We start from the raw sequence: 14,251 nt of genomic DNA, 5'->3' as shown, positions 1-14,251 counted from the left end.
CAAGGGCCTCAAAATAGTACCTGGTGGGCCGTATGTGGCCCATGGGCCGCAAATTTGAGACCACTGATTTACAGTATTTATTGAATTGGATGGAGGTGGAGGTTGTGCGAGTCTTTATGGGAAGCGAGTTCCAGATTTTTGTCGTATGGTAGTCAAACGATTTTCAGTGTGATAACTTGTATTTTACTCTTAGTGTTGAGAAGGAGAAAATCATCTTTTCTGGTTCATGGATCTGCCATCCTTTTAAACTGGTATTTAATAGTTTGATGTATTAGAGCACTTGATTTAATTTGATTATTTTTTCCACATCAGTAGAACATTGGAAAGAATTCCACGAGCCATGTTGCACATGCTTTCCCTGCTTGTTTTACCAAAGCCACGAGAAAGGTGATATTGCCCTTCAACATAGAATAATGTATTTTCTAGTAATTTATTGCTGTATAGTTGCCAAGAACTTTGCCAAACCACTAATTCCCTCTTTCATTACATAATCTAAACGGAATTCAAATCTATGGAGGCAAAAATCTCAGGCTCCACGTTATAATTGCAGTAGTACATTAGATTAACAGGCATATTTATTTGTTACTGCTTCCTGGCAAGCATGAGAAAGGTGTTAATTAGGGTATAAAGCTGGACTGGAATGTGTAAGCATTAATTAAATAGTTTTATAAGCAACCCAAAATCCAATTTTCTTTTGATATTGAATGTGAGTTCATTTGTACACCAATAGGTCAATATACAAGAAACCTAAGTGCTTAAGTGCAAGCCCCTGGTTTCTACAAATGGCTTCCAAAATTGTGCACATGCCCAATTTGAGTAATGAGCCAATTAGGGCCAATAATTGGTGATGAAAATTAATTATTGGTGTCAATTGGCAACAATTTGGATTTGAGCATGTTAAGCACTGTTCTGTGAAGATATACGTGGAAATGGGCGGGGTTATGGGGAGGGCATGGGCGGGGCATTCGCTAAAGATGTGCGCGGTATTATAAAATTTGAAGGGTCCATGCCTAATTTAGATGCAAGGATTTACACTAGGTTTCAAGTGGTGTAAAAATTGGGTTTGGATCCTGGTGTTATGCACTATTCACAGAGTGTCATTTATAGACTAGCACTCTGTGCATTATTTTTTTTTTTCAGCGCCCGAATTTGGATGCTGTTTACTGAATCTAGGCCTAGGTGTCCAGATCTTCCAAATGGAATATTTGCCCCAGCTAAGTACATTCAGATTCTGAAATGGGGATCAAAGCACAAAATTAGTTGCTAACCTAGGTGCCTTGGCTTGGAGTTTCGGTAGCTAGCCAAAATATACTCGTAGATGTCTATTCTGGCTAGCCCTACCAGTATATATAATAATAATAATAACAGTTTATATACCACAGGATCATGAAGTTCTATGTGGTTTACAATGGTTAAAAGATGTTACAAATTAAGTAGAATTAGCAAAGTTAGAAGCTAGTTATTAACAGCGCTAGAGATCAGTTATTGTGGAGTAGGATTGTACAGGTTAGTTGCCTAAATACTTCAGGAACAGATATGTTTTTAGGTGTTTCCTAAATTCCCCATAAATAGTAGACGTTAACAATTGTTCCTGATCTTTGCCCCATAATGCCACTTGATGTGAGAGAAGATGTTGATGGTGTTTTTTAAATTTACATCCTTCAACTGATAGGGAAACAAAATTTGAGTGTGAGCTTCTCTTATGTCTGTTGTTTGAGAAAGAGAAGAGGTTAGTTATATATTTAGGGGCTAAACCGAATAGTACCTTAAAGCAAAAATATCCTACCTTAAACTTCACACGTGCCTTCATCGGCAGCCAATGCAGAAGTCAGTAGGAAGGTGTTATATGATCGAATTTCTTCAACCCCAAAATTAGCTTGACTGCCGCATTTTGCACCAATTGTAATCGCCGCATATTCTTCTGGGAAATTGCCAGGTAGGCGATATTGCAATAATCTAGTTGACTCAGTATAAGGGATTCTAAATGATGAAACATCGAAATATGCTTTAATGGACCAAAGCTTTCTAACTAAGGAATCAACTTGGTCTTTCATGGTTAGACTCTGGTCCAATGTCATCCCCTCAATAGTAAGGATGAGAGGCGCCCAGGGAGGCGATGCCTCTCCCCCCCCACCTTCTTCACCCCCTCACACCTCCACATGCTCCTTCCCTGCCACTTCCCTTTCGCTGTACCTCTGTAACGTTCCTGGTACAACCCCCACGCTGCTGTGGTGCCGGTGTCGGATCTTCCCCTGATGCCGCCACTTAGGCATGGGTTCAGGAAGTGACATCGGAGGAAGAGTCGATGCTGGCACGACAGCAGGTTGGGGGGTTACTGTTCGCACCGGGAACATTACAGAGGTGCAGGAGAAGGGAAATGGTGTACCTTTTTTAAAATCGGCGCAGGCTGCCACCAACTTGCTGCTTTTGTCAACTTCGGCGCTCTTTCTGATGTTACTTCCTAGGTGCGGGTCCCAGAAGTGATGTCTGAGAAAGCGATGAAGTGGGCAGCAAGTTGGTGGCTGCTTGCGTCGAACTTAAAATGGTACAGGGAAGGGGGTGGAGAGGAGGAGGAGCTAGCACTCCAAGCAAGACTGTGCATGGAGCAGACCGCCCTCCCCCCCTTACTCTACGTCACTGCATAACCTCTTTGTTTTCCACAATTCTCTTAGGATCATGATCTCAAGATTTTTCTCCATAAAGTACTGCAGGAAATGTACAAGGTACAGGAATTTTTATTCAAATCAATAAAAAGTTTGTATATCCACAATTAGTCCTTGAAGTTAAATAGTACAGACCCGACACGATCCGTGTTTCGAAAAACACTTCTTCCTCTAATCTAATCTAATCTAAACCTTAAGTTTATATACCGCACGGTTTACAAGAACTTAAATATAAGAAGAGAAAGGAAAAGGATTACATGAGTAAGGAAGAGTAAGGGGGAAAATAGAATGACATGTTAGAGAAGAGCCAAATTTTCAGTTGCTTGCGGAATAGTTGGAGAGAGCCCAGGTTTCGCAGCGGGATAGTAAGGTCGTTCCAGAGACCTGTGATTTTGAAGAGAAGAGATTTTCCCAGTTTACCTGCATAGCGAATACCGTGTAGAGAGGGGAAGGATAGTTTATATCTTTGGGCGGGTCTGGTGGAGTCGGGATTCGAGGAGTTAAAGGATAGTGGGATTAGGGGAGGAAGGATGCCGTGAATGATCTTAAAAGCCAGGCAGGAGCATTTGAAATGGATTCTGGAAATCACTGGGAGCCAGTGAAGATTGGACAGGAGTGGGGAGACATGGTCAGATTTGCGTTTTGCAAAGATCAACTTGGCTGCAGTATTCTGGATAAGCTGAAGTCTTTGAAGACTTTTTTTTGTTAGGCATAAGTAAATGGCATTGCATGATCAGTACATATACAGTACTCCCCTGTAATTCACGGGGCTTCCATTCCAGGAGCACCCACGAATTTTGAAAAACCGCAAATACGGTTTAGGAGCGGATCAGAGGCAGAAAAGGGCTGCAGGGGTGGTGGCGGGTGCTTAAAAAAAACAATATTTAGGTTGACAAGCGGTTTGGCTGTGCCAGAAGGCTGACATGGGGGGGGGGGGAAGGAGGAGGAATCGGCTGTGCAGAAGGCTGATTCGTGGACTCAGTCATTCCCTTTATTTTCTGACTGGAAGAGGCAGTCGGAAAATACCGCGAATGACTTGAGTCCGCAATTCGCGAACCGCAAATTCACAGGGGTCTACTGGATATACAAGAACCATATGGATAAAAGATTCTGAAAACACAGGTGATAAGAGTCTGTTGTCAAAAATGCTGCTCCGAGCAACGCTGCATAATAGTGTAATATTTACAGAGTTTCCCGTGAATGAGACCAGTTTCCTTGTTGTGTGTTTCTGAATGAAATTTTCCATTATCAGCACTTTGCAGGCAGTAGATGAGTAACCATTCCCAGTTCTTTCTTACAGAATCTATAAATGTCAGTGGTATCAGTTTTTTCAGTGCTCATTGTGAATCATCTTGTCCAAAATCTGCTGTCCCGAGCTGCAACTGTCGGTCTCTCTTCCTTAGGTTTCTGTTCTCCATTCATGTGTCTGGGCTTGATACAGTTATGCCCCCACTCTACGGAACGTCCTTCCGTCCGTCCTTAGACTAGAAACATCTCTTAAAGTTCAACTCTAAACTAAAAATATTCCTCTTTAAAGACACCTACACACTCTGTCTTTTCATTTCAGTAAGAGCCAAAAAATACCGAATTGAAACACTTAGGGCTCCTTTTACTAAGCTGTGCTAGTGGGCTTAGAGCGCACTACACGCTAACGCCTGTTCTCACGGTGGCCAATCCAGGTCCCTAATACCTGGTCAAAACTCAGAGTAACAACATTCCTTGCTGTCAATCCAGGGCAAGCAGTGGCTTCCCCAATGTCTTTCTCAATAACGGACTATAGGCTTTTCCTCCAGGAAATTGTTCAAACTTCTCTTAAAACCAGCTACGCTATTCTTAGTCTATCTTGCCTGTTTACTTATCTCTGAAGGGGGGCAAGCAGATGTCTATCTAATGTCACAAATACTTGCTTGACCCTTAGCTTCAATTGCAACTGGAGTTGAAGTGTCAGAGTCTGATTTAGTCAACTCCGTTTTACTTAATATACTGCTGTTAACTTATACAGAAGTGTCACGTGGAGCATTTGGAGAGGCCACTGCCTGTTTCTCCCCTCTCTGCGGCCCTCCCAAAGAGGTGACGGCTGGCCAACAGGGCCAGCGATGTAAACAGGATGCCCAAGGTTGGATTCACTCTGCTTTATCTGTCTAAAAGTGACATCATAGGAAGCAGACGCAGCAGAGGAAAGGACCCAATGGGGCATGCTTTATTGTAGCGCATCATAGGCGTGCGTGATAAGCGTCCATTGATCCCACTGGAGGGAGGGAGAGGAAGGGGGCAGAAAACTACCTACAAGCAAGCCCCTTCCCTGTATTTTATGGTTTTGAACTTTTAATAAATGCACATGAAACGCGCCTTTGACACGTGCGCACGAGACGTGCTTCTAACACGCGCGTATCAATGCTACCAGTACCTCCAAACCCGCCGTTTAAATTTGAAACGTTAAAAGCCGGCTCTTCATTTTGTGCATCATCAGGTGATGGCTGGGCATCGCCTCGAGTGCTCGTTTTAATATCGATGAGCTAGTTTTGATACATTTTGAAATGATTATTGGAGGCTGTTCCAATGCACGGAAAAGATCACATGTAGCCAATTTGTGCATCGGTAGCTGAAATACTTTGACGCTAAACCAGTTGGTTCTGGTCTAGCATCAATCGTTAAAGGCATTGGGGCCTCAGTTCTGCATTAGTCATTAGGCTACTCCTCCTCTCCAAGTTGGTTGATGACTCGTATCTTGTTTTGTGATGTTGGAACACTTTTTAGTATCAGTTTTAACACAATATAAACGTAACACAAAATCCATTTCTAGACCACATCACCTTTTAAGTTCTAAGCGGTTTACAAAAGATTAGCTAGGAATACATAATCAGAAATAATTAGGAGTCTAGAAGCCCAAGAACTTAGAAAATGAGAACGTCTTCAACTGTCTCCTAAAATGCAAATATGAGACATACGTCAATAGTAAAGGTTTAAACTCCTTATCCGAATGCAACCTGGAATTCATCCGATCGTGATATCTTTGTAGTTTACAACCTTTCGCTGATGGAAAAATCAGAAGAACTGTAGAGCTTCAAGAGGATTTTTGAATGGAAAAGCAAAATACTTTGCTGTCATACTCTTTTGACGTCCTGTTCAAGTTCCTTGCTGGCACAATAATCAGTCTGATCAATGTTTTCAGTTTTACTTAATTTCCTTCCTAGAAAAGTTGCCTTAGCACATTTATCCAGGCCAAAAGTCATCCTGATGTCTTCTGAAAAGCTTTTTACTAAACAGAGTTGTTCCTCCAAATGCTGAAACTGTAGAGCTTGAAGTCATCAGTTTGGTACTATTCTGTAAGCTGTTTTATAATTTTATTTTAATTTATTGTAAACTGCCTAGAAAGTCTGCTGCTTAAATAGTTTATTAAATGATAATAAATATCAAGAGCTACAAACAGCGGGTATGATATTACCTCTGAGGTTTTTTCCCCCCCAGTTCTAGGATTGAGGCTAAATCCATAACCCAAAGAGTTAAGGAAGTGTACTTAAAGGATTAGGTGCTATACAAACCAAGAGTGGTGATGAAGAATCTCCCATGCTGAATCCTAATGTTAGGAATGATATACTGTCCATTTTCATACTGTAGTTAATGTACTCAATCCAATAAGTGTTTATTTTGTTCATTTCAAGGCAATATATTATCCAGGATTGTGGGACACTGTGATATGGGCTGGCACAATTTGCAGCTTGATATATTTCAGGGATGTGTGATAGTCTCTTGTTTTTGAGCTACTATTCTGAAGCAAAACTTAGTGGAAAAACAAGAACATCAGAGTTGCCGCTGCTGGGTCAGACCAGTGGTCCATCGTGCCCAGCAGTCCGCTCCCACGGTGGCCCCCAGGTCAAAGACCAGCGCCCTAACTTAGACTAGCCCTACCAGCGCACGTCCTTGTTCAGCAGGAACTTGTCAAGCTTTGATTGAGTGGTGATTTAAAGACCAGCATTGGTGGGGCAGGAAGAAGTAAACTACTATTTATGGAGAAGGTCTTTACTAACAAGGCAGGCTGGTGCTGGTAACATCAGCCATTTGCCACAAGATCCATTATATACATTGGGCTTTACGGTAAATAATACGCCTTAATGGCATTAGCTAGGGACCTATTTACTAAAGTGTGGAAAGGTTTTGCTGTTACTGCCTTAACTAACTCACAATCGGGGCTGGTCCATGAGTATCAGAAATTCTAGGTATACATCACCGCACTACCAACAAGTGGCAACTTGAAGCCATCCCCTGCCATGTTCAACATTAACCCTTCTTTCCTTACTTTTCTCCCCAAAGGTGTCCAGAATCCTTCTCCTTCCATCGCACCCCTGCCCCCTCCCCAAGGTGTTCAGCACCTTTCTCCACCCTTTCCCTGAAGTTTAGCATCTCCTGTTCCCTCCTCCTCTTCCCCCTTAAGTGTTCACCAGCTTCCCTTTCCTAACCCCCTTCAGGATGGCTCCAGCGAGCAGTCGGTGCATACATTGTGAACGTGCCTAAAGCCAGCCAGATCTCATCCCCTCTGAAACAGGATATTCAGATGGAGCAGAGTCTAGTGGGCCTTGAGCATGCATAGATGCTCAAATTATCATGCTGGCAGCAAAGAGTCTTGTGTAGACTTATTGAGGGCTGCCACCCCCTCCCCAGAAATTGTGCTACCCAAAGCAGGCACCTAGTCTGCCTGGTGGTTGGACCAGCCTTGCTCATAAGTGTAAAACTTCTGCATTAACTTGGGGTGGGAGGGGGCATTCCCAGCACCTACCCATAGAGTTAATGTTTATCATGCTTTAACTGCAGTGCAGATAGCTACATTTGCTGTATTCAGGTGACATTCAGGTGCTGCATATTCTGTCACATTAATGATTAACCCTTTGATCTGAGGACTCTAAGTTGGACTTGAGTCAACAGAAGGTATAGCTCTATAGCTGGCAGTACATTGTTGTCTCTTTCTTTGCATTCTCTCGATTATAATTCTTGTCTCCTTTGTGTGGTCGTTCTTTGACAGGTCTCCGCACAACTTGCAAACGACATATGAATAGTAAACAGCAGAAGGTGTGAGTTATGTGGCCACAAAATCGAAAAATGTTCTCATTTGCTGGAGTGTCTCTCTTGGATAAGTTGTCTGGACACCTAAGACTATGTACTGAGCATTATAGTTTTAAGAAACTGTTAAAAATGAAGCTGTTTGCGGATGCTTACCTGTAGAACCACTCCAGCTCAGGTTACGTTTGTTCCTTATGGAAAATAGTTTCTGTATTGGTTTTTGAGTCCACGAGCAGTTCGTTTTGTGGATAAACTGTTTGTAGGAACCTCTAGGTCAGGGGTATCAAAGTCCCTCCTCGAGGGCCGCAATCCAGTCGGGTTTTCAGGATTTCCCCAATGAATATGCATGAGTTCTATTAGCATACAACGAAAGCAGAGCATGCAAATAGATTTCATGCATATTCATTGGGGAAATCCTGAAAACCCGACTGGATTGCGGCCCTCGAGGAGGGACTTGACACCCCTGCTCTAGGTTGTGAATTGGCTGTTTGTTGAGAGTGAGTGATGTGATAATTTCAGTTTGCAGTGAATGGAAGTTTGTTAATTTTAAGATTTATTTTATGGAAACTGCTTAGATCTTAGGCAGTATATAAAATTTTAAATAAATAAAAATCTCTCTGTGAATGACTATATCAATGGGTCAGTGCATCAGCAACTCTCCACTATTCTCAGCATCTAACTCTTTGGCAATACTGTATCCCTATAAACTCGCCACTAACATTGAAGGCCTGATTTTCTATAATATGTATTTATTTTAAAAAAATTTATAGCAGTGCATATGGGGTACTTGTTTTCAGTCTTTTATATGTTGCAACCCAGTTTATCTTTGCACAGCACCAGCTTTCCTCTCCTTCCCTCTACCAAGCATCACCCCTTCCCCTTGCCTTCCACTCAATGACTGGCAATGCCCCCTCCCATGCTCTCCCAACCTCTGGCATCACCTTCCCTTCTGCTCCCAGATTAGCCTTCAGCTGGCCTCCTGCTGCTGCCTTCTCTGAAATCTTCATTTTGAAGTTGGAACTGCTCAGATCAACTGAGTTGCAAGTCCCATGCAGTTCCATCTGAGGAGGTCACAGCATCAGGTAGGGAATGACTCCCCTTGCTGATGGAAGGCCATGATGCAGGGAATGAGATGAAGGAAAGGCAACACGATTTTACTATTGATAGTGGTCTGTCTTTCACTACAGGTGGCCAGATTTTCTTGGCACATCTGAGGTTCCCTTGCAGGACACTAGTTGGAAATCTCTGCTCTAAGGCTTTCCTTCCATTCTATATATAAATGAAAAGGGATTTACAAGAAGAAGGTGAGGGAGGGGAAAGTGTCAGAGAGAGCATGTTCCATCTTTTCACAAACATCTGTAACAGGAAGAAAGAAAAATGTAAAACACTTACAGGGGAGAGGCAGGAAGAAAATGCTGAGAGCTGCTCAGAGGCTGGGCCCATGCACAGAGTCTGGGAGCTGCAGGGAGATCAAAAAGATAAGAGACAGAGTCTGAGCAGGAGCTTGGGGGAAGCTGCACTTAATAGCAGCTGTCTCATTAAAAGCCCCAGGATCGTTATTGTGAGCTACAGGAGAGCAGAGAGTTTAAGACAGCATAAGGAATTAGTGAGGAAATGGTGTGTAGCTGCTGAGTGGAAATTTGTATGTTAGCTCTGGAGTTTGCATGTGTGCAAAAGGAGTGAATATTTTTGAAATAATATTTCCTGTAAGGACAAGCAGTATAACAAATTTTAAATAAAACATAAATGATGCAAATTAAACCTGCTTATGGGCTGTTGAGCTGAGGTGTGTAATGAGAAGGCTGTGAAGGAGGATGCAGCTGAACTTGTCTGAGTTGTGAGCCAGGAACTAATCTGATACCTGCTGGTTCTCATGATTTATTGAGATTTCTATATTAAGTTTTGAGTTATGTTTCAAAGGAAAATTGATAAGAACTTTTTAAAGTGCGTTTCAGAATGTACACTGGATTTTGTGACTCCTGTTGCTAAAAAGAAGTGTTAAGTGCTGGGAAATAGAGAATTTGAATCCCTTCACTGTGTAAATCCACTGATTCAACTCAGATTGCCTAATATTATTGGTGTTTTACAGTAAATATTTCATATGTAATTTAGTATTCAGCTGTTTATCTGCTGGAGTGCATTCCTGCAGTCTTTTCTTATTACTAATCTGCCGAGACCTTAACCAGTGTACACAGCTGCGTGAAGCTTGGAGAATATGAAACTTTTTTGAAAGCTAAATGTTCTTTTGAGAACTAAAGGTCTAAAGCAGGGGTGTCCAACCTGCGGCCCAGTGAAGTATTTTGTGCAATCCTAGTCGAGGGCAATGCAGTGTTTTCCTCTGCTGCCCCCTGGTGTTTACCGTCTTGCCGGCTCCCTCCTCTGTCTTGCTGCAGCGTTTGCACTTGTGCGGCCCCAGAAACATTTTTTTTCGGCCAATGCGGCCCAGGGGACACCCCTGGTCTAAAGCCTTAAGAGTGATCTGTTGTCTTGGAATTCTAAGACATTCTGTGGTGCAGAGCTGTTTCTAATCAGTATTCCTGATATACTAACAGGCTCTATGTGAGAAAGCTGTGAGGGACTGTGAGGTAATTACTGAGGAGTTTCATCATTTTTGAATCAAAGATACTTGGATATACAGATAAAGCTGAGGTTACTCGGATATTATGTGAATGTGTATGTTGAAACTCTGTGAGCTGATTTCATATCAAAAGCATTAATTTTTTTTTTTTTTGGCGGGGTGGGTTCCTGGGAGGGTCAGCTTAGTAATAAAAGAATTATCTGTACTTTTGCACATCTAGTTAAAAATACATGGCCTTAGCCTAACAAGACTCTGACTTTAGCCTGCATTCATCTAAGGAGGATCATTCATTTATTTACAGATAGGATATGAGTGTAGCACACATCCAGATCTTCACATCGATCTCCATACCTCATCTTTCCATCACTTCCAGTTGTCTCTCCAATTTCTGTCACTATCTAGCTTTTGTTACTGTCTAGCCTTTTCTCACACCTCCACTGCCCCTTCCCATTTAGGGTAGGGAAAAAAGCAGCAAGACTAGGTAGGACCAGTGAGATACCAAGTTTGCTCTGGTGTTGATCCTCCTCCTCTTCCACAATGGACACTTCTCCCCTACATCTTATATCAGGAACAGAAGAGGTTGCTCTATCACCCTATTAGCTTAAAAATTAAGTACTGGAGGCTAGGAGAAGGGATGGCAGCAGGTGAGACTCCTGGACCACTGATCTGTCTATAATATTTTAGGGATTGTTGCTTATATACCATCTAGATTTTAGATGTTCTGGAGGTAGAAAGAAAATCCCCTTAGCACTGCTGATGTTTATAAGTATGATATTTGTTCATCATCTTGGCATACTCATCATGTATTGGTAGGATGATTAGCTGATATTGATTTGGGTTTTCCCTTATAACAGGGTTGTCCAACCTTTTGGCTTCCCTAGGCCGCATTGGCCGAAAAAAATGTTTCTGGGGCTGCACAAACGCGCAAATGCTGCAGCAAGACAGAGGGAGCCGGCAAGACGGTAAACACCCAGAGGCAGCAGAGGAAAACACTGCATCGCCCTTGACCAGGGCCGCACAAAACACTTCACGGGGCCGCAGGTTGGACACCCCTGCTTTATAGGCTTTATAATGTTTTGTCATGCTGATTTACTCATTTAATTGTTACAACTTATTGATTTCACCTTGGCACCTTTTGTAAACTGTCTTAGGTGACGTTTTGACCCAGGAAGTCAGGATTTACATAAATACTAGAAACAGCACTGAGGTAAGCTGAAGTGGTCACATTGGAAACTGAAATTATAGTTTCATGAAGAGAGTCAAAAAATGGCAATATTAGTACACGGTGCGTAGAAAAATCATTCTGAGCTGGAAGCGCAGCCTGGTGACTGTTACCAGGATATTTCTCTAATACAATATTGACACAAATTTAATTGAAAATTTAATGGACTGTGTATTCTGTGAAACGAGAGGAATTTAAGCTAAAAGGGCATCCTTTTTCTCTAAGGGAGCGAAGATTTCTCTTTTCATTAAATTGCCATACCGCAGTGACCTTGTCCCAGCAGCACACTGGATTCACTTCGACAAAGTATTATTTGAGGGGTGTTCAAAATTTATCTACCTCAGTAGGAAAGCAAAGAGTTAAAAAATATATATATATTTTTCAATATAGTCCCCTGATAGCTCCATACACTTCATCCACTTTTCCTGCAATGACTTTAATCCCTTTGAAATGAATTCTTCTGTTTGACCTTCAAACCAGGGATATCACAGCTTCCTTGATGTCTTTATCACTTGAAAACTGCTGTCCACTGAGAGATTCTTCAAAACTCAGAACAGGAAATAATCCAAGGGAGCCAAGTCAGCTGTTGAAACCCATATTCTCAGATGGCAACCTGTGATTGTCATGACATATGTACCAGTGCATTGTGAAGAAGCAGCATGCCTGTTGTGTTTTCCTCATCTTCTCTCCTCGATTGACTCCTGCAAAGCAATTATTGTTTGCGTAAATCTCCTCAGTTTTGATTGTCTTGTGTGACAAGAACTCCAGAAGCAAAAGCTTTCATCATCCTAGAAGACAGTTTCCGTGACTTTGCCTGCAGATTTTTTTGGCTTGAACTTTTTTGGGGTGGGGGATTACTTGTGCTTCCATTGCATTGACTCCATTTTGGACTCGGGATCTCTTTGATAAACCCAAGTCTCATCTCCAGTCGCCAAATGATGAAAAAAATTCACTTGGTCTTCACGGAGCGTCCTTGTGACCCTGGGCAAGCCACTTTTGCCCCAGGTACATTAGATAGGGACAAATGTTTGAGTACCTCAATGTAAACCACTTAGGTTATAAGTGGTATATAAATAAATAAATAAAATGATGTCCATTGGGAAGAAGAATCCAAATCATAGTTATCTAACACCTTAGGAGTCGGTACCCAAGAAAAAGATCTGGGTGTCATTGTAGACAATATGCTGAAATCTTCTGCCAAGTGTGTTGGCCAAAAACGCAAACAGGATTCTAGGAATTAGGGGAGGGATGGTAAATAAGACCAAGAATACTATAATACTCTGTATTGCTCTCTTGTGCGACCTCACCTTGAGTATTGCATTTGATTCTGATCACCGTATCTCAAAAAAGATAGAAAAGATTCAAAGAAGAGTGACCAAAATGATAAAGGGGATGGAACTCACCTCGTATGAGGAAAGGCTAAAGAGCTTAGGACTCTTCAACTTGGCAAAGAAACAGCTGAGAGGGAGATATAACTAAGGTCTACAAAATCCTGAGGGGTGTAGAGGGGTTAAAGTGAATCCATTTTTTTTACTCATTCATAAAGTAGCAAGACGATAGAACGCAATAAGTTAACAGAAATACTTTTGAAACAAATAGGAGGAAATATTTTTTCATTCAACCAATAGCTGTGTTACTCATTACCAGAGGATGTGGTAACAGCAGTTAGTGTGGTGAGGTTTAAGAAAGGTTAGGACAAGTTCCTGGAGGAAAAGTCCATAGTCTGCTATTGAGACAGACATGAGGGAAGTCATTGCTTGTCCTGGGATCAGTAGCATAGAATGTGGCTGTTATAAGGGATTCTACCAGGTACTTGTGACCTGGATTTGTCACTGTTGGAAACAGGACACTGGGCTAGATCGACCATTGGTCTGACCCAGTATTCCTTTTCTTATGTCATGAGGTATTCTTGCTTTTGTTTTATGCATGTAATCAGTACACATGCCATGTTGTCCCTGTAATAATACTGGGAAAAATTTTTTAGCAATTCTGTTGGTAGTGTTATCATTAACAATATGTGAATATTTGGCTCCCTCTCATGGTACTTTCATATATTTCTCTAGATGCATTTCTAGAAGACATAGGGGTCCTTTTTACTAAGTAGCGGTAAGGACTAACAAGTCTTTACTGTAGGTTAAAATCCAGTATTGCAGGATATACTCAGGTGTCCCGTGATAATTTTCAGATTTATGCACACTTTCCATGCGCTAACAAAATGCTTTTTATTTTTTAGCGCTGGGGGCATTTGGGAGCGGAGAGTAGGCGTGCCCACTGCTAACCGGTTAGCGTAGCTACTTGCCACATGCAAACCAATTAGCAAGTGATTAGTATAGAAGCCCTTACCACCTAGAAAAGAGGTGTTGGTACGGGCTCCTACACTAATAGCCATGAGCTAATTGGGAAATTAGTTTGTGGCCATCAATTGAGGAAATTGAAAATGTGTCCTTTATAATCTGTATACTTTGGAGGAAAGGCAGGAGAAGGGGAGATATGATAGAGACGTTTAAATACCTAAGTGGCATAAATATGCGTGAAACTCGATCTTAAAGTCGTTCCCCTGACGAAGCAATCTGATCACTGGTTTTTCTCTAGCTCCAGCTGTTGTATTGCCCCTCATTATGGATTCCTCGTCACCAATTACAGACCAATTTTAAATCTATCCTTTGTCTCCAAGCTAGTTGGAAAAAAACCCCAAAATTTGTTCAGTTGTCGATTATTTGGATCAGACTAACA

At 41.9% G+C, this 14,251-nt stretch overlaps 1 protein-coding gene across 4 annotated transcripts in view; it reads left to right on the top strand.

Annotated features, from left to right (window-relative positions):
* The window catches only part of C13H17orf113 (chromosome 13 C17orf113 homolog), a 133,854-nt gene that overhangs the window by 39,972 nt on the left and 79,631 nt on the right, over window positions 1-14,251 (top strand). The gene's annotated exons all lie outside the window — the stretch shown is intronic.

Source organism: Geotrypetes seraphini, chromosome 13 (assembly GCF_902459505.1).
Source record: "Geotrypetes seraphini chromosome 13, aGeoSer1.1, whole genome shotgun sequence".
Classification (NCBI taxonomy): Eukaryota; Metazoa; Chordata; class Amphibia; order Gymnophiona; family Dermophiidae; genus Geotrypetes; species Geotrypetes seraphini.
This window is presented reverse-complemented; position numbering and strand designations above follow the sequence as displayed.